Source organism: Camelus ferus, chromosome 5 (assembly GCF_009834535.1).
Source record: "Camelus ferus isolate YT-003-E chromosome 5, BCGSAC_Cfer_1.0, whole genome shotgun sequence".
In the NCBI taxonomy this organism is placed as follows: domain Eukaryota; kingdom Metazoa; phylum Chordata; class Mammalia; order Artiodactyla; family Camelidae; genus Camelus; species Camelus ferus.
The window spans coordinates 65,344,345-65,366,415 of record NC_045700.1 but is presented as its reverse complement, the minus strand read 5'-3'; the positions used below and the strand labels follow the sequence as shown (position 1 = coordinate 65,366,415).

Here is a 22,071-nt window from a genome sequence, read left to right as displayed (position 1 = left end):
TTCACTGTGGTCTACACACATGAATCTGCCCAGTTACTTCCTATTTTTACATCTCTTCTACGCCAGTCATGCCCAAAGGCGGACAACACCCACGCAGGAGTTCCACTGTCAAGAGTACCCATCACTACTTTGCATCAGAACTTACGCAGAGCAGGGTGGGTCTCTTGATAAGCGGAATTAAGATCAATAGCTTTTACTCACAGAGAGAAGCCTTTGAGAGCAGTTGTGAAAAGACTGCCCTGGCCAATCTCTGTGATCTTGCTGACCTAAAAGAGTAAGCAACAGAGAGTAGGAATTCTGTGACAGGGCCTATATTGTAATCAGCCTGAAAGTCATAAATGCATGAGCCCTTTCAGAAACCTTAAAAGTACTGATGATTTGTTGGGCTCAGAAGTGCAAGGGGGAAGTAGAGAGGGAGAACTAGCCCTTTTATTAACCTGAATGTTATTGTGCTGGGCTCCCTAGGTTTCAATTATGTAATGCCTAATGATGGCTCTGGACTTCACAGTTCCTCCGGTCATCTTGCAGAAAGGCTTCACAGGCTCCAAACTCCCTGAGGCTTTGAGGAATGGCCTAGGAGTATAGGTCCAGCCTCAGCCTCAAAGCTGGGCAGAAACAATCCTAACACCAACCACAAGCTCTGCAAATGCTAGATCCCCAAGGCCAGAGCAAGGAGAGCAGACCCTGACAGTGATGCTATCCAGTACGGTAGACACTAGCCATACATGGCTTTTTTTTTTTTTTTTTTTTTTGGAAGAGCGATTTATTTATTTAGTATTTTTTGGGGGGGTAATTAGGTTTATTTATTTCTTTGTTTTTAGATAGGGTACCAGGGATTGAACCCAGGACCTTATGCATGCTAAGCGTGCACTCTACCACTTGAGCTATACCCTCCCCCCATACATGGCTACTTAAACATAAATTTATTAAAATCAAATAAAGTTCCTCAGCCACACTAACTACCAGCCACATTTCACATTCTCAACATACACCTTTGTATCTTTACTGAAAAACGAACAAACAAAACAACTAGGTAAGAGCTTTTCTTCCCTTAACTACTTACAAGTAGGTAAAACTAGGCAATTAGCAACACCTTTTCAAATTTGCAAAGGTGTATGTGTGCCTTTTTTTTTAACTGTACAATCTCTATGGTTAATTAAAATAATTTTTAGCACTTAGGTCATTAAATCATTAGATTCAAATCAACAGCATCTGCTTAATGTGTGTAAGTAAAAATTGTACACACAGCCATTTATTTTAAATGCATCAGGAAGGTTTGCAGTTTGCAGGAGCTCTGTGGCTAACCTCTTGTAAAGTGATAATGACTGTGAATTTATCTACTTTTTATATTTTGATATTTATTATGTTAACATTCATGAAGCAAGGCAAAGATTGATTTTTTAGAGATAAAATCAGCTAAAATATTTTTCTAGCTGCAAATAGGTTTTTGTTTGCTGTGTCTACAGCTAAGCCTTGAGTCTCGAATCGTGTGTAGCAGGATTTTACTACTGCTCTAATTTTGAAACTTGTGATTTTTCAGTCTCATCTCGTATACCAGAGGCTAAGGAAAAAAAATACATAATAAACCTTAAAACTTGTAGTTCTTTATTTACTAAAATTTCAAATGAACATAATAAAGTATAAGGTCCCCATTTTATAGAAGAGTTTTATAGAAGTTAGTCATCTGAGGTCCTTTTATGAAATCTTATCCAGTGCTTAAAATTCAGCCTTTAATCATACCACAGGGAGTAAATATCTTCAAATTGATTTTTTATTTCTTTTTTATTTTAATCAAAATGTCTAGGAATATACTCTTTGGGCTCCCCGCTTGGGTATTCACAAACTGCTTAGAATCACATGACCACTGACGGCCAGCACTGCTGCCCTGTGGAACACTTGATCCCAACACGTTCTAAAATCATAGACTGTCAGACAAGGAAGGGGCCTTTGAGATCATCCTTCCAACCCCAACCTTTCACAGAAAGGGACATGGAGGCCTAGAGAGAGTAAGAGGTCCCATGAATTGCCTCCTTTAATCCTCATTAAGGGCAGTAACAATTCAGCTTTAGAACCATTTCCATGCTGTTTGACAAGGAATTCTGGAAATCACTCATCTACCCATCCATTCATTTATTCAGGTCACAACAGATACAAGACACTAAAGATGGAAAAATGAGTAAGTTACAGCTCTTGCCCTAAAGAGGCTCACAGTCTATCATGATGAGCCTAAGAAAATAAGTCCAAAAAACCACCCTGATAGAGGATGGAAACAGATTTGGTGGCGGAAGGAAGAAGGGGTCACTTGATAGCAAAGGTGAGGGAGAGATTAAGAAAGCCTTCAAAAGGAGGTGCCCTTTGAGGTGAGCCTAGAAAACTTTGAAGGTATTTGCCTAGATGGCTCAGAAGAAATTAGGAAGAGTAAATCACCTTGTGGCTAGTAAGGGCTTTTCAAGTGTCTTAGGCAGCGTGGTGAGCTATATACTGGAGTAATAGCAAGCAATCTAGTGCAGTGGATCTAGAGTCAGATCTAGGTCCGAATCCTAAGTCTGTCTCTTACTGGCTATGTAATTTGGAGTAAGATTTCCCCGAACCACCCCCACTCCACCCCAAGTTCACTGGGCTAATCTGGACTTTCCATTCTAGGAATTTCACTATTAGTCTTTCCATTGCTTCTGTTTGGAGCTTACACAGCTATTCTCTTATGCATTTATCCTTCAAAACCATACTCTAAAAAGGTCTACTCTCCACCATATGCCCCAGCATACTCATACTCTCTTCATTCCTCGACTTAGTCACACAGACCTTTCAGTTCCTCCTTCAAGGTTTACCTTTTTGATCTCCAGGCCTGCCCACCTGCTGCTCCCATTGCAGGAGGGGTCACTCCCTCCTGCACCCTTCTGCCCATCCTATTCAGACTCTGCTCTAAATGCCTTCAAAGTCTGACTCGTCTGTTAAGGCACGCTGAGAAGGCTGATGCACTCCTCCACACCCTACAGCAATCCGATCCATCCCATCCCAAACCCCAATCCTCTGCGAAGTCTTTCCTGAAGACTCAGTCCTTTGGGATCTCTCCCTTCCCTGAATATCTAAAGTATCACTAAACAAGTCAACTTTGTAAACTTTTTCCCTCAAATAGACTAAGCTTCTTGAGGGCAAGCCCCATATCCAAGTCAGTGTCCCTCTACAGAGCCAGCAAGGTCTTCCTGCCTCTTGCCTTCCTCCTTCTAATACAGCCTCCACATCACTTCTCTTAATCCTTCTGAGTTTCCCCAGTAGAACAGGGTTCAGCAAACACTTTCTGTAGTAAGCTTGTGGGTCACACAGTCACTCTATGGTTATAGTGGGGAAAACAGCCACATGCAATATGGAAATGATTGGACATATCTGTGTTCTGATAAAACTTTATTTAAAAAACAGGCAGAGAACCAAAACGTGGTATATCCATAAAAGGAAATACTATTCTGCCTTTAAAAGGAAGGAAATCCTGTCACATGCTACAACATGAATAAACCCTGAGGACATCATACTAAGAAAAACTTATAAAAAGACAAATGCTGCATGATTCAGTGTATATTAAGTAGTCATATTCATGAAAACAAAATGTAGAATGGTGGGAGTAGGGGAAAGGGAGTTGTTGTTTAACAGGTATGGAGTTTCAGATTTGCAGGATGAAAAGTTCAGGAGATCAGTTTCACAGCAGTGTGAATATAAACACCACTGCCCTCAAAATGATTAAGACGGTAAATCTTATAGGTGTTTTGTTTTTTTTTTAACCGCAACTTAAAGCAGACAAACCAACCAAAAACAAGCAGAGGGCCAGACTATCCAGGGCACAGCAGCTCACTAATTCCTGGCCTAGAAGATCTAGTCCAGCCCCCAGGAGAGGAGGCAGAGGTCAGGAGTGACAACTCTGGGTCTCAGGGGGAAGAAAGGAAGTGCAGTTCCACCAATTACCAGCAATGGGACTTCAGTAAGTGACTTAACCTTCTAAGCTCAGTTTTCTCATTTGCAAAATCAGCAAGTTAATAATACCACGCTCCTAAGATAGTGGAGAGAATTAAATAGGACAAGGAATGGCACAGTCCCTGGCACACAATACATGAATAGCAACGGCCTAAAAGCCCCTACCTGATAAGTTCCACCACCTTTCCTCTAGGACCTCATACCCTCGCTCTCCCAGCCTCCCTTCCACACTGGCCTCCCTGCTGGTTCTCCAACTTGCAGGCATGCTGTCACCTCAGGGTCTTTGCAATGGCTCTTCCCCCAGATACCAATGTGGTCAGTTCTCTCTTTAAGTGACTGTTCATGTCAGCTTCTCAATGAGGCCTACCTGACCACCATATTTAAAATTGTAACGAGTGTCTCTACCCTGGACTTCTGATCCTCTTTACTCCGGTTTTTTTTTTTTTTAAATAAATTTTTAATGTTAGAACAGTTCTAGATTTACAGGATTATTGAAAAGATAGTGCGATGAGTTCCCATGTCCCCTACACCCAGTGTCCTCCATGTGACATCTTACAGTAATGTGGTACATTTGTCACAATTAGTGAACCAAGATTGATACACTGTTGTTAACTAAAGTTCACACTTTGTTCAGACGTCCTCAGTGCCCCTCTAATATCCTTCTTCTGTTCCAGGATCCCATCCAGGATGCAACATGATATTTAGTTGTCAAGTCTCTGCAGCCTGCTCTTGGCTATGACGGTTTCTCAGACTTTACTTGTTTCTGATGACTTTACAATTTCGAGGAATACTGGTCAGGTATTGTATAGACTGTCCCTCGATCGGGATTTGTTTAGTGTGTTTCTCATGATTAGACTAGGGCTATATGTTTTGGGGAAAAAAATCACAGAGGTAAAGTACCATTCTCATCATAGCATCATGAGAGTAGATACCATCAACATGACTTAACTACTGTTCACATTAACCTTGATCACCTGGCTGGATCCTTTTCCCTTATGCATTGACTGTCTTCTAACATACCACTCAGTGAACTTCTTATTTAATGTTTGGTGTTTCTCTCTCCTCATCTAAAGTGTAAGCTCCTCGAGGGCAGAAATTTATGCTCACTTTGCTCACTAATGTATCCCGAGTGCACAGAGCAGTGCCTGACACATACACACAAGGCACTAGATATACACAAGTTGAATGAATGCCTCGTTATTCCTTTGTGTGACCGTCAGTGACCTTTGTAACCCACCCACCCCTCCAGTCCATCATTCCTGACCAACACTCACCTTACCGTTTTAGTCCTCCATGCTTTGGCCCACGTCAGGGAGCCTTCCGATTTGCTCAGGCTCTCCGAGCACCCTGGGTTTGCCACATTGTCCTGAAATGATCAACAGTTTCTCTCCATCCCACTCTACACTCTGAGCTACTTGACGGCAGGCAAGATGCATCACTGACCCTCCTCTATAATCTCTATGTCTTCCTCCATTTTCCAACCTTTCTCTTTGGGAAGTTCATCTTTCCCTAGATTGTACAGTCCTCAAACTTGCCACAATACCAGGGTCTAAGGCCAAGTTCAGTCTCTGAAAATGAACACCTCTTTATTAGCTTGCCTCATTTGGTTTTGAAATTAATCAAAAAATAATAGCATCCTTAGACAGGTCAAAATCTAAAGAGTACTTTCCCCTGACAAAGTGAACTGAGTAAAATCACTATGTGGGTGCAGTCTGCTTTGCCTCCACGCAAAACTGGAAACCAGGAGCTAATTAGAACTGTGTTCTAAATCGGGCTTAGCCACACACGTGCTGGGTGGCCTCTGGCAAACCATTTAACCTCTGGGTGCCTTACTCAGCTACCTGCATCCAGTAACGTTGCTAGTATCAAACTGCCTCACATGTGGATCGTTCACTGGGTAGCTGTTCCAACAAGCCTTTAAAAAATGTAAACTGCTGCCTAATTATGGAGCCCTTCTCTGGACCTCACCCACTCAACAACCATGTGTTCCTGGTCTCTCCCCGGAAAGATACGTCAGCCCAACAAAGCAAAGTCAGCAACCAGCTATTTATAATACACTACTTTTCAGCCAAACTCAATGATCTATAGACATTTTATCTTATTTTTAGAGAGAATACCCAGTCTGTACAAAGGGTTATTTTCCCTATGTAGAAGATTGAGAAATTGAGGTCCATTTGTCAGTGTGGTCATAAAAGCTCAATCCAAAGAATCCCATGCATGCACCAAAATGAAACAGGATGGAGACTCCATGTATTGCTATTTCCTAACAAGGAAATCTGTGGTTTACATGCTCATTAAGCAAGGCTAATTAACAGGATGAACACTGCCTCCCTCCCACACAGAGGTAGAGACAGATATGAGTAATAACACCAGCCTGGCCCACACAGAGATACCATGTTCTCCCAAGCCAGATGGTAAAAGCGCTGACTTCCCCTCCACTTGACTAAATGGCTTGTAATCAGAATGTAACGAGTGCTGAGAGGGTGTCTGGGACCATGTAGTTTTAGAAGCAGCCAGACTAGGAGAAGAATGCAATGCCAAAGACACCTAGGATAAGCAGTTTCTGCTGGTCCACTTTCAAACATGAGAACCAAGGGTGATGATAAGAAAGGTCAGCACATGTGGCTCTCATGTGTTCTTCACTTTGGTTAAGGCCACAGCTGACTGGAAATTTTCTGAGTTACATAATGTAAAGGATCCACCACAAGAGGATCTGACCCAGTAAGATGATGTTTCTGGACTGTCGGGCTACAAGAGGTTATGGTTTTCCATGGTGCTTTGTCATAAAGACAACATAAGCATGTTGATGGAGCACAGGCCACAAGCAGCAGATAAAGAAATGGTGCCAGGATAGACCTTGTAAGAAGAGTCCAGGCCTCTTCCCAAGGAGAAAGACAGCTGGAAACACAGATGGAACCCCATCTTCACAAGACTGGAAGGAACAGTAAATGGCTACATTTATCTAAGTTTCAATAAATGAGCAGTTTATTGCCATACAATACATAAGGAATATATCATTTAGAAATATAATTTTATAGTGGTTTTTTTCCCAGTTCTCACAGTAATAAATACTCATAGAAATGCTGGAAAATACTGACAAACATGGAAAATAAAAATCAGTCATGCCCTCGTAACTCTGAGAAAACAGCTAGGCGTGTTTTTATCTAATATTTAATTGGAATCAGATTATATATACAGTTTGGGCATATTGTCTGTTTAAATATATGCTCAAAAAGCAAATACCAGTAAATACTAACCTTGAAAAGAAAAAAGAAATGTCCCAGAATGTGCTGTGCCCACCGGTACCTTACAGCCTGGCACAAGGCCCCACTCGACTGAAGTTCTCTTCTTGCTCTGTCCAGGGACCTCCTCACTACACAGACACCAGTGTACTTCTGAGTCCTGATCCTGCTTAAGACTGTTAACCAGCCCCTCCTTGAACATTCCCTCCGGGTTTCACAGGCCCCACACTCTCTGTTTTCCTCTCACTTCCACCTTCTCTTTCCCTGCCTCCATCTTCTTCCTTCCCTTACTGGTCTCATCAAATGGGGGCATCACCTGAACTCTCTTCTCTGACTATGGCTGCAGGTACTCCTTAGGTCAATTTATCCACACTGAGGCTTCAGAAATTACTTCCATGTTCATACCTCCCTAGTTTCCACCTTCAGTCTCAATCTCAAGCCAGACCTCTGGTCTTACGTTCCCAACTATTTGTAGAACATTTCTAACTGGCTTATCTTATGGCAAAAGGAAGCTCAGCTTGTCTAAAGTCACACTTAGCTACTCATTTAGTGATTATTTGCTGAGCACTCACTATGGGTTGGGTGCTGTCTTACGTACTGGGGAGACAGTAGCAAATAAAACCCTTCATGAAGCTCCCACTGATGACAAGGTCCAACTCTTTACCTGATACGCTAGGCCTTTCAGTCTTGGACTAGCTTGCCTGTCCACTTCCCACTCCCCTTCCCTAATTCAATCTGTACTCCAAGCCAGAATGCTACTGCCCACATTTTATGCTTTCCCAACTCCAAAATTTTGCTTACAGTTACCTCCGAGGTACAGTCTCCCCACCTCTATCCACTGAAATTCTATCCACTCTTCAAGCTCAGTTGCCACCTCTTCTACAGGCTTTCTTTGATTCCTGATCCTAAAACAGTCTGCTCTTTCTTTAAAAACTCTCAGAATGTCTTTGGTACTGCCCCCACAGCTTACACTGCATGCTGCCTGTTCTGTCTGAAATGAAGATGACAATAATAATTACAATTTATCAAAAGCCTATTTTGTGCCAGGTATGTTGTTTGGTACTTTTCATCTCTAAGCGTCATGATGTGTACAGTGGGTACTATTATTCCCATTTTCACAGATGAGAAACTGAGGCTCAGAGACATTGAGTAACTTTCCTGAGGTCACACATCTACCCTACGGGACTCACAGCAACTTCAGAACAGTGATTCTACCCTATTTCATTTTTACAACCCTCACTGGGCCTAAAACTATGGGTAGTACACAGTGGGGGCTCAGTAAATGTTGGTTGAATGGACAACTGCATAAAGAGTATGTTTTCAAAGTACTGACATCTGTGAATATAAGCACCACTCTGGTTTTCTGGCAAAAGAATATTTGAATTCACTACAAGCTCGTTTAAATAAAATCTGACATGCTTCCCAAAACGTTATGTTGACTTGAACTTTAAAATTTTTTTCTTGGTTAGAAAAAGCTTGCAAGCTATTGAAACCAGGTTTAAAAACAACGTGGCAAAGGTCAGGTAGCAAAGACCTCACTCAGACCTTTTATAGAAACAAAAGCACCTATGTAGCACTTGGGAATTATTTTGTAAACCTAATTTGCCAGTGACTGTGAGCTCAGTGACTGAGAGCTCAAGCTCTTTCTAATATCAGGAAGGAGATGTTCCCTTTGAAATGCCCCCAGGCAATCAACTTAAAGCATTTTTCAGTCCATCTCGGTGATTACTTTTTGCCACTTGCAAAAATCATTGAGACATCTGATGCTCCAAGATGTTTTCCCAGAAACCAAACTAAATATAAGTGTGGCACTTCACATCTCCAGTTGCTTTACTATTGAAGGCAGTAATTGTCTTCTGTCCCCTATGTCAACCACTGGATAGGAAAGCCAAGGCTTCTGATTGGGAAGCCCATCTTCATAAAATCACCAAAGTTCCAAAATGTCCTTGTTTTAGAAACAGAACAGAGAGACATAAACTTCAGTTACTTAAATGTCTAAAAAGGCAGACTCAGCGTTTTCCATTTCCCTTTACCTCCATGGCAGGGAAAAGTGATTAAAAAAACAAACAAAAGAACCACTCAAAATATCTTTATTCTAGGACTGAGGTGAAGAAGGTGAAAAGTCCATCATGTGTGCTAGAGTCAGCCTCCAACTGCAACAGGGATGACTGACCAGGATGTGGAGGTGCCCTCCCAGCTAAACCAGCTGGCGTGGCTGAGTATGTGACAGACCTCAACAACGAAGGAAAGGGCCACCCCAAGGAGGGACACTGAGACTCAGGTATGCCAGATACTCAAAGAATCTAGGGAAGCAGCTTTAGATTTAAAGATGTCATCAGCTCATAGAATAATTTGACTTTATTGAGAAGAATCATCTTCACATGCATGGTTTAAAGTGTGGTTTATAAAACATTTAGAAACTTCTTGATAAAAATTTGTAGTAATCTCAACAGAGAGAGGCAAGTAAAGTAGCAGGATTACTTTAAAGTTGATGAAAGAGACCAAGATGACTCATCTATTGTCAGTCTGAAGGCCACGTGGGGGAAAAAAAAGAAGTTCCTGGAACCCCTGCCTCATAACTGAGTCCAAGTTCAAATACCTTTTAAATCATCTTAAATCACTCAGGGGCCCTGATGTTAGGAGGACCATAAACAAGGAGTAAATTGAATTCAATCCAGGAGCTACCCAGTTTGAATTTGTTTATTGTTTTTTCACAGAGGTGTGGCAATGGGAAGAAAGAATACACATTTCTAACACCAGGAAAAGGTTCGCGCCCCAGCACTGCCTTCTAAGCTGACTGACTTCCAGCAAATCAGGCTGACTCAGGACATGTTGGCCCTCCTTATCTACAAAACAGAAATCCTGCCAATGCCTGTCTCCATCTACCTTAGAGAGCTATAATGCACAAGTGCAGATAATATATGTGAAATTCTGGTAAAATCTAAAACAATGACTATTCCTCTTAGAAGCTGATTCCCAACCACAAAACCATTTATACTCAACAAGCACTTACAAATGATGGACCGAGTGTCCAAATACTATGTTAGATGACGCTGCAGAGACAAAACACAGCTTCTGCCCTCCAAGAGCTTATTAGCTAGTGGGGAAACAACACAAAACCAAGAATAAAAAGTGCCTTAACAGAACTATACAAAAGGTGTTATGGGAACATAAATAAGAAATCATTACTAATCAAGGGACAATAAAAAGTCTTAACTGACAGAACATAATTTAACAACATAGCAGGTATACAGAGATGACTTCAGTTGAAAGAAACCAAAGACAAAGGAAAGAAACATGCAACAAAACCAATCAGATCTGCTCTAGAGATGCTGCTGCTTCTGGCATGAAGCTGTCTACCTACAGGAACATCTTTGAAGAGTGAGCTCAAAGTGAACTAACAACAGCACAAATGGAAGGCACCAGCACAGAGGGCTTCCTCACAAGCTGCCGAGTCTATCCGACCCACAGAAATATCGCTGGCCAACAGAAGGCCTTGGCTGGCTGGCTGGGATGACATGAGAAATGAAGCACTGCCTCACTTCCTGTTGACTTTGATTCCATAGGTCACTGCAGCTGACTAACAGAAGGGAGAATACTTACCACTTCAACCTGCAAAGCAACAACCAGCTTATGGGTCAGCACGTGTTCACAAAACTGGTTCCTGTGGGCACTTAGGGTGAACGTATGTGAGAAGTAATTAGCCGACTTTTTTCTTTCCTGGCTACACTTGAATCTTTGCTAAATGGCATCCAGAGAGTACCAGACCCATAAGGTCTAAGCAGAAGATGACTCACTTCTTATCTGAAAGGACAGCCGTGCCCAGTGGTGAGGGCCTCCATCCATGACCCCTCCCCAACTTTTGAACAATCTGCAGACAATAACCTTGACCTCAGTTGGCTACCAAGCAACCTCTTACCAGTTCCGTCAGGAAACAAGCAAGACTGCCAAAGGCAGACAAAACACTGTCTTTGACCCTCAAAGATAAGGACAAGTCAAGGCAAAATAGCAGGATGAGTCTTTGTTATTTTACTATGTACAATGAAGGCCAGAAAAGTCTCTGCTCATCATACAGAACAAAGGAAAAGTTTACAAAGTATAAAGAGGAAGAACAGTAAGAACAACATTTTCATCCCCAAATCTGGATGTAAATTTCTTTTACTATGGACTATTACCATTAGTATGAATTGGATTTTTACAAAACAAGTCTGCAACGTGTAAACATTCTGGGGTTGAATTCTGGAGCTCTGATTGGTCCCGATTTCCTTGACTGTTTTTAACTGACATTAGGATGACAGGCATATGGTACTTAGGGTTCAAATAGTTGCCTAGCATCAGAGACTACTACTATTATACTAAATTCTCCAAAAATGTCCTGCAGAGGATTCCTTCCACGTGGATGGATATATGGTAAAAGTGGAATGGTGTAATTAATGAAACATTTGAAAACAAAATAGAGTTCTTACAACTCCTATGCCAAGACCAAGATTTAAGAGTCATCACTAACTTACTGAGCACTTACTAAAGTCTTATCTGAAGCCCTTTATCTGCATTATGTTGGTAAATCCTCGCAACAACCCTACTGGAGAGGTGTGCTATTATTATTGCCTCTTTACAGGTAAGGAAATCGAGATTTAAAGAAATGCAGTACCTTGTCCAAGGTAATATGGCCAGTAAGTGAGTGGACATAAGGCTAAAATACACAGACCGTCCTCTACGACAACGAATAGTAAACTAATTACCCTGAGATAATACACTTAGAATTTTACACACATCATGCTTTGAATTCTAGTGTCAAACACCGGCAAATTAATTAACATTTATTTTTAAATCTTTCTTTTTATTAATCCCATGACTCAGAAAGTTAATTGCTAAATATCATTTTTATACCCAGGAAAACAGTTTATACTTAATTTACCCCCAGAAATCACCTCTGTAATATTTTGAGTCATTGAAAATTCTCTAAGGGAATGGTGGATGAGAGCTGCCTGAACAAACAGAATAAAAAGCTGTTCTCTAACTAAATAGCTAACCTCAAATTCTGTTAGTGACCTTAGGCATACTGCTCGGAATGTCTGCAAAAGTATAATAACTGTGACTCCATTTAGGCCAAACAAGTGCTTCTGCAAATGTTTACACAGTCCTAATTGCCCAAACCTTTTTCTAATGTTTCCCAAGGACATCATTTTTCATTTAGCCAATAAACAGAAACACTTGTAAAAATGTTTGCTTTTTAAAAAAAAAAAAAAACCTGCAAATAAGTGTCTCTGTCAAAATAATTAAAAGAAATATTTTCAAATTAGATGTGACTACAGATAATTTAAACATGTTTTAACTATTAAGGCATGTCCAAATAAATTGCCTCCTTCTAAAACCAACTGAACTTTTTGTTTTCTTTTGGTCGGGGGTGGGGAGGGGGACAAATATCAATGTATATGGGATTGAAACCAATAATAAAGTTGACCCCCAAACTTTAGTCTAAATGACACATCCAGGTTTCATATGCCCACTCCACAATGAAAACATAGATATCATATCTAACCTTTCAGTGAAGGGCAATTACTTTTGGACCACAAGATCTGGAGTTAGAAGACCTGAGTTTGAACTGTCCATGGACTACTTCCAGATGTGTGATTCTAGGCAAGTCATCTGAACCTGAATTCTAGCTATTTCAATATAGGTCAAATAAGGATACCTGTCCTACCTTCTTCAAAGGTTGTCTTGGAGTGTAAATCAAATGACATTATGTAGTGCTTTGTGAACTCAAAAGCAGGGACAAGATGCTGACAGGGGTCCGTCTGTATGGTGCCAAGAAAAGGGTCACCACATTCTCTTTGATCTCCTCCCACTATAAATCAACAAACTTTGGAGAGAATGGTGAAGGTAATCAGTTTGGGAAGCTCTGAGATAAGGTTTTAGTTTACTCAAGGGTTCCTTGCTGTGCATCAGCTTTTCTGGTGGTCTAGGAGTGGAGGGATTCAGCAGTTCAAGATGCAGAGTGATTCAAAAGGAATACCTCCTCTCAAAGAAGAAAAAATAAGTAAGTAAAATCCTCTCTTGTTCCCCAAGTTCTCCTGTAGCTAGGATACATTCTCCTTCCTCCCTTCCTCTTCCAAGTTTCTTAAAGAAACTTGTTTTTTTTTTTTTTTAATACTTTCTGACTCCACTTCTCACCACCCATTCATTCTTCCCCACAGAGGCAATCTGGTTCTGCCCTAGGTGAACCTGCACAGGCAGAGGTCACCAACAATTTCCTTGTTGCTAGATCCAGGAGATCTGCCAAATGTATCCATTTCTCTCCTTGTTTATGGCCTCAGTTCAGACACCACCATCCCGCCTTCCTCCTTTCAGACTTTCCCTCTGCTAATGCATTTGCCACCCTGCAGACAAAAAGGGCTTTGTAAAACTAAAACCCCGTTATCTTCTGGATAACCACTGCCTGTAGGAACTCACGTCCACTTACTTTCCTGGGCTTATCTCTTAAATCTCCATCATCTCCACACCCCACACTGCAACCCACAGGCACACAACTTGGCTAATTCTAATTCAGCCTTCAGGTCTTTGCTGAGGTATCGCTTCTTCCCTGAGGTAATCACTTCCCACGTCCATTTTGGACATCCCTCTTAGGTGTTCCCGTAGCACACTGATGTCCTCAGTTATAAGGCTTTTCACTCTATATAAAGATAGCCTATTTAAGGGGGAGGGTACGGCTCAGTGGTAAAGTGCATGTTTAGCATGCACGAGGTCCTGAGTTCAATCCCCAGTACCTCCATTAAACTAATGAACTAAATAAACCTAGTTATCTCCCCCCAAAACAAACAAACAAAAGATAGCCTGTTTGCTTGTCTATCTCTCCCACTAGACTGTAAACTTCATGAAGGCAAGGATTGTGCCTGTTTTCTTTAAGACTGTATCCCTGGCTCCAAGTACAAGATATATGTGCCATGTCACAAAACAAGTGCTCAAGTCTTACTTGTTTAATCAACAGTGAGTCCCTGAGGGTGGAAGAAAATTTGTTCTGGAAAAGTTCATGGGAGATCATTTAGCTCACTTCCTTGGAACATAAAAACTGCTCGTTATATTTCTGATGTTTTCTAACCTGTAATACGTGTTCCCCTGTTCTGTGAAAATCTACATTTCTAATCACATCTCTGGTCCACAAGGTGAAGTGGATATTTAGCAATTTCCCAGTTAGATAAATGTCCACAAGTAAACTGGATAATGCAGAACAGGGCAGCTGTAGTTTGTACTGAATTATAAACTGGTTACACTAATTATGGTAACTGGACAAATAAATCTCTACCATACCCATAAATGTGGCATATAACTGAGGAATCCAATTTAAAACACATAATTCAAATTGACAGTTAATGAGTGTATGAAAAACAAATAAAATGTTAATGAAAATAGCATGCTTGACATCTCAGTGCAATGGCCTCTGTATTTTGACTTTGGTTTTTGTTCATAATGTTGCATCAAGATTAATTACACTCATGGACCAAATAAACTTCTTATTGTAAGTATGAAGGTGAGTTATGTGGGCTGTTTATTGTCTGCCTGGCAATACCTACAGTAGCCAACAAAACAGAGCAAACATAATGCATGGAATATACTACTGGTGGTCATTTTTATCCCACTCTTATTCAGTACTCAGTTCTCTGAATTATTTAGCTTGTACCAGAAACTCTAAGCTAGAATACAATTCAGCTATTTATGAACCAAATACAAAATCCAGTCTAAAGGAAAAAGAAAAAAACCAATTCCTTGCTAGATAGCCCCACCCCCACAGTTTCTTTTAAAGGGTTAACATTCCCCAAGAAGAAAATCAGCATTTGGCTAGCAGCCAGCAGGGCAACAGAGGCTTTCAGAACTTTTCTATAGGTGCTGGAGGAGAGGGTAAAGTGGAAATAGAAAAGGGAGCCAGTAGGAAAAATGAAGGCGTAGCAGTGATTTGGGGCTCCTGGAAACTGTCTAGAGATGGAGAATCCTAAAAATTATGCTCAAATGGTCTAACCTTTTCATATTTCTATTAAAATCAAGTCTTCTGCAGATGATCGGATAAAGAAGATGTGACGTATATACACACAAACATACACACACAACAGAATAACTACTCAGCCATAAAAAAGGACAAATTAAAAAAGAATAAAATAATGCCATTGGCAGCAATATGAATGGACCTGGAAATTGTCATACTAAATAAGCAGAAAGAGAAAGAAAAATACCATATGATACCACTTATATGTGGAATCTAAAAAAAAATGACACAAATGAACTTATTTACAAAACAGCAACAGACTCACAGACATAGAAAATAAATAATGGTCACGGTGGGGAAGGGAGGTGGTGGAGGGATAACTTGGAAGTTCAGGATTTGCAGATACTATTACATATAAAATAGATAAACAACAAGGTCTTACTGTATAGCACAGGGAACTATATTCAATACCTTGCAATAGCCTATAATGAAAAAGAATATGAAAAGGAATACATATTTATCACTATGCTGCACACCAGAAATTAACACAATGTAAATTACACTTCAATTTTAAAAAATCAGGTCTTCTGAAATCAGTTATTAAAGTAGTACCCATCTACCTGTCTGCTTCTTAAATATGGAAATGTGTGACTCAACTTCAGGTATTAGGTGAAGGCTGCACACATGATTAAACTGGAATAGAGTATATTAAGTATTTGATAAATATTCAATAAATATTAGCTTTGGATGTTTTTTTAATGCAGATGTTATCAGCCTAGTTCCAGTTTGGTTTTTCCTAGTCATAATAATGTGCAGTTTTCTTTCTTTCTTTCCTTCTTTTTTTTTTTTTTGGCTAATGGCTATATATCTATCATAGTCCTTTGTTTTCCACTTGTGTAATTAACCTGAGTCTATAATCCAAAGCCTAAAATCCATCAATCTATGAGAAAACAAAGACTGTTAATGAAAATTCAACCATGAGCCTCCTTTTTCTATCATTTCGGTATGATATTCAGCAATCCCTCTCCAAAAAACTTTCACTGATTCTCTATTGTGAAATAAGTTATCCAACTTTATTTTTAATCTTTCCAACCATATTTATCATTTCCTATTTCAATTTTTCTTTAAAAATCACCTTCTGCCACATATGTAAGTTACATATGGATTTTTATTTTCTCCGTTATTTGACTGGGAAATGTCTTAGATTCATTATATACTCCACAGCATAGAGACTTAACAGCTTTTAAAAAATGTTTATTGACTATTACAGCTATAAACAACTACCATATTCAACATTTTGAAAATACAAAAAAGTATAAAAGGGAAAATAAACAATGTCTATTCATCTTCCAATATGCAAAAAGCACTGCCCCATTTTGGCCTTTTCTCTGTAGGTAGTTCTTTCTGTTTCTTTTTTAAACATAGTTAAGAGCCTACTGTAGATAGAGTTCACTATCCTATTTCCCCCCATTTTATAAAAATTGATAAATACCTTTCCACACTGTTAAAATTCACAAATATCTTTAAAAAGTCTGTATAATATATCCTTTGCTGATACTGTAATTGATTTAAACTGTTCCCCTCTTGTTGGGCATTTAGACTATTGCCAATGTATGACTTTTCTAACCAAAGCCATATTAAGCACTTGTGAACATTAACTTTTAAAATATTTCTTTTAAGTTCCAAATTGCTAGACATGGAATTACTGGATCGGGGGGTGGACACATTAGTGAGGTTTTTCATACATTCAGCCAACAAGCTTTTCAGAAAGGTTAGAACATCTGGGCGCCCCTCACAGCATCTGAGAGTGTCTACTCCACTGCAAACTAACTGATACAAAGAATTAGAATTTTTTAAAATCTATGTAAGTTTCAGCGCTGGAAAAATGGTCCCATGCTGTTGTTTCAATTTCATTTCTTTGACTAATAGAAAGAAAAGGCATTTCATGTGTCTATTAGCCATATTTAATTTTCTCTTCTATGGATTGTCTGTCCCTGTCTTATTAGTTTTCTGTTTCTGTGTAACAAATTTCCGCAAACTCAGTAGCTTAAAACAACACCCATTTCTTATTTGACAATTCCGAAGGTCAGCGTCTGGGTGGGGTTGGCTGGGTTGTAGGCTCAGGCTTTCTTTCACAAGGCTGAAATCAAGGGTTGGCCAAGCTGGCCTCTTAACAAAAGGCTCTGGTGGTAAAGAATCCAGTTCTGAACTCATTCATTTTGTTGGCCCTAGGTCTGATCCTAGGTTCCAGTTTCCATGCTGGGTCACTGTCAACAATTCTAAGCCTCCTTGACTCTTATTTCTCAAGGGTGCCCCCATTCCTTCTCAAGTGCCCCCCCCCCATCTTCAACAGCATGTTCAGTCCTCCACAAGCTTCAGATCTCTGACTTCCCTAGCCAGAGAAAGCACTCCTCTTTTACAAGCTCCTTTGATTAGATTTGGCCCACCAGCTAATTTCCCCATTTTAAATTCAACTGTGCCATAGAACATAACATGATCAAGGGAGTGACATTTCATCATATTTACAGGTTCCAGAGATTAGGGCATGCAATCTTGGTGGAGGGACATTTTCAGAAGTGTGCCTGCAGTATGGTCTTAGGTGTTGTTTCTTATCATTTGTTTGTGCTCTTTATGATGTCTTAATTGCATGAGTTTACCAAATAAGTGAATCTTACTGATGACTATTGGAAGCTGCATTTTCACAATGGTAAAGGCAACTGTGGATGGGGCTGCTGTGTGCTAATAAAGATTCTGAATTCAGTCTGACTTCGTACCCTGGGGTTCCGCAAACTCAGCCAACTGCAGATCGAAATTATTTGGGGGAAAAAAATTCCAGAAAGTTCCAAAAAGCAAAACATGAATTTGCTGGGCGCCAAGCAACTATTTACATATCATTTACCTTATATTTACAACAATTTACACAGAATTTACATTATATTAGACATTATAAGTAATCTAGAGATGATTTAAAGTATACCAGAAGATACCCATAGGTTATATGCAAACACTATGCCATTTTACCTAAGGGACTTCAGCATTTTTAAATTTTGGTAGAGGGGTTCGTGGAACCAATTCCCCTTGGCTACTGAGGGATGATTATATATAACTTTGCTAACACTGGTATTTTTTTAAAATTTAATTGTGGGAAAATACACATTATATAAAATTTACCATCTTAACCATTTTTAAGTGTACAGTTCAGTACTGTTCAGCATATTCACATTGTTGTACAACCAATCTCTAGAATTCTTCATCTTGCAAAACTGAAACTCCATACTCATTTAACAACTCTCCATTCCACCCCTCCCTCAGCTCCTGCAACCACCATTTTACTTTCAACGCTGGTGTATTTTTATTTTATGTATTTATTAACAAACATGTATGTTGCAATTACTATATATGCTGTTCTAAGAACTTTAGAAACATTCACTCATTTAATCCTCATAACAAAACTATGAGATCAGTACTGCTATTATTCGCATTCTACAGATTAAGAAACTTGGCAAATAAATTGCCCAAGGTTACACAATAGGAAGTGGCTAAGCAGGAATTCAAACCCAGAATGGCTTCACAGTTCTTGCTATTAACCATTACATTGTGAAAATATTCACTGTAAAGACAAACTCATCAGGCATTAATATTATTTCCTTGATGCGTGTGATTTAAACACTTCTCTATGTGCAATTTAACCTAATATTCTTCTACTAGCTAAAAGTTAGACTATGTGACAAGGTGACACATGTCTACTGACCCTTTAGCCCAATTTTGGTTAAGGCATTTTTTTGAAGTTAATGAAACAAAAATTGCCTTGTATCTTAAGGTGTGCCAATTATAATCTACATGTGGTATTTTATTATACAATATCTTATGAATGAATCCAAATTGCAATTTCCTATAATTACTGAAATTAAAATAATAAAGAAAAAAAGGTATTTCTCTTTTTCAAGGAGGAAAAAACAACTTCCAGATAAGTTTACAACAGCATAGCTCAATCTCATTTTAAACCTGGTAAATTCAAATCTGCTTTGCAAGCTATAAATCTAGACCAGTCCCAATTTGTCATTCATTTATATATCTTAGTTGTAACTTATTTTATTTGAGGGGTGGGTCTGAAATTTCCTTGATCTTTAAGCTTAGTAATCCTTTCATAGAAGACCAAATCATGCTTGTTATCAATCACATAGAGTTATTTACTATATATTAAAAATGAGCGAGGTCAACAGAAGAAACAATAGTTGTTACTCCGGGAACCCCAGCTGAATGTGAGTTAAAAGCTCTGCTGAGGCTTGGTTTCCAGGACCCAGGAGGGGCGGGGGCGGGGGCGGGGAGGGCAGTAAAAACAACGCAGAGAACAGGGTCAGCTATTTCAACTGCTTTCTAGTTATATACCTGATTCATAAAATAAACAGACAATGCATCTAATAATCTCCCCTCATCTATTATCCATTGCATCGTTGTGCAGTTTTCAGGATGAAATAAAAACAGAGCATGGAAGAAACAGCAAAATCACCGGTACCCTAGGGAGCTTCTCGGATGTCTACAATGCTGTCATCCCCACACCCTTCCCCCAATGGCCAACCAGGCAGCACAGAAGCAGGCAGATGCTCACCTGGCCGCCGGCTGCTTCTCTCCCTTCACCTGAGGGGCCTGCAGTCTACTCCTGGCTGGGGCTCGGCTTCGGCAGCAAGCCCTCCTCACAGTGACAGCCGGTTTGGCCACCTACCATCCCGGCCCGGCTCTCTGTTTACAAGCGCTTCTCGCAGTCCCACACTTAAACGCTTCCTTCCAGCAGCCCGGGAAGCGAGACCCGGACACACAAGGTTCCAGCCCACGAAGGCTCGTCTTTCCTGCCCTAGGGACCCAGCGCCAGGCAGGGACTGACCGCACCCGCCTGGCCTCCATATTTCGTTATTTTCTTATACACTGTTTTCATCACATTTTGAAAACAATAACGTGTGCCGCAGTCTCCTCATTGCTCCTCCCAACGCCCAAATGGATGTTTGCAATTGTATTTCACTTGGAACATACCAGGGACCAGACCCATTTTTAGCAGATCTCTTGTCTAAGAGAATTACTCAGATAAGTTCTTTCTTAAAATAGGACTCTCAGAACCTAGAGATTGCTTCACATTTCAGGTTTGAAGCTGCAATGAAAACCAATTTGTGTGTGTGTGTGTGTGTGTGTGTGTGTGTGTGTGTGTGTGTGTGCGCGCGCGCCCCCAGTGTGACCTGAGTGCTCCTTGGTGAGAAACCCCGACTCACCCCACAATAACTTTGGCCACTTTGCAAGAGGATGTGTTGGTCTGGCTAAAAGACCTTCCTGGAAGTTTCGTGCTTTATTCTCCATCATAGCACACGTAGCTCTTTCCTCAATGTATAATTACACATTTTTAAACTAACCTGTTTTATTGACTTCTCCATTCCCACCCTAGCCTCGCCTATAAACTCCCTGAGGGCAGGAACTATTTTGATTTCACACACCACTACATAATAGGTACAAAGCACAGTGCCCAATGTTTTTATGTTTGAATAAATGAATGAAGAAATTGATGCAAAAAAATTGCCAAAGGAGGGCAGAGAAAGCAGAATGATTGGACTTCAAAAATCTGATTCCCCCACTCCTTTAACAATAGATTAAAAAATCTTTAACCACTGACTTTTTCAAAATATCACTTTTGGTTGATGTTTAGAGTTTAAATAAGTTTGTTTAAAAACTTACATGGATATTTGAGGTACATTTCTTGTTACCTAAACATGCAGTGTTCTCTTTTGCCTCAGAACTTTTGACATGTGGTTTCCTCTGATGAGCGCTCCCACCCCTGCCCCATCCTCTTAGCCTGGCCAACTTCTCCCTGCTATTTAAGAAGCAAATGTTGTCACACTTCTGGAAACCTCCGACAGAGAAAACTGTTCCTTTTCTGCATGACTGAGGAACTAACATGTTCCTCTATGAATGCTCTCATCACATTGTGCCGAATTCATCTAAAGACTCATTAGTCTTCCCGGACCATCAAGTCTCAAACTTAAGCATGTGACAGAATCTTCTAGAACAGTGCTTCTCAAAATTTAACGTTTGAGGATTCTGTTAAAAGGCAGATTATGATTCAAGAGGTCTGGAGTGGGGTCTTTGCACCCCTAGTGAACTCCCAGATGATGCCACATTTTGAGTGTCAAGGCTCTTGGATACTAGTTTAAAAATGCAAATTCCTGGGTAAGACACCCACAGATTTTTATCTGGAAGGTCTACAATAAGGTCCTAAATTCCGTGATTTTAACAAGTGCCTCAAAGTGCTTCCAATATAGGTGATCATTGGATTGCCGTTTGAGACAAACTGTATCAGTCAATGAAGTTGGAGGGCAGGGACAGTGATTTATCATTTTTCCTCCACCATGCATTAAGCACAAGATCTGGCACATAAAATTCATTAAAAAGCCACATTTGCCAAATGACTAGATTTACTCATTATCACTAATATAGATAGATCCTCAACACCGAAACAAAGGAGTGATCCCAAAAAAGCGGTGAAAATTCAAAGGCTGAAAACAATCTCAGCTGGACAGCTGCTGCTTCTCAGGCCTCCATTTGGTTAGCAGGGTCACTTTGCTTCTTTAAATTTAAATATATGAGTTCATGTCTCCGTTGAAAAGGCTGTCTGCTAATAGCAGCCCTACCTTTTTTTTTTTAATAGATTTTATTTTGTACAGCAGTTTTAGGTTCAGCAAAACTGAGCAGAAAGTACAGATTCCCAGATATTCTGGCCCCCGCTATCAACATCCTGCACCGTGGTGATGCATTTGTTACAGTTGATTAACTTGCATTGATACACCATTACTACCCCAGATCCATGGGACCATCTGTTTATATTTTTTAGACCTCACAGGTATACTA

At 40.1% G+C, this 22,071-nt stretch overlaps 1 protein-coding gene across 6 annotated transcripts in view; it reads right to left on the bottom strand.

Moving 5' to 3' along the window:
- The window catches only part of PLEKHM3 (pleckstrin homology domain containing M3), a 164,135-nt gene extending 144,181 nt beyond the window's left edge, over positions 1 to 19,954 (bottom strand). For all 6 annotated transcript variants that reach the window (XR_004320017.1, XR_004320016.1, XM_006182127.3 and 3 more), the window contains exon 1: positions 19,793 to 19,954. The gene's annotated coding sequence lies outside the window, so the exon portion shown is untranslated. The remainder of the gene's footprint in view (positions 1 to 19,792) is intronic.
- Between the last annotated feature and the right edge of the window lie 2,117 nt (positions 19,955 to 22,071).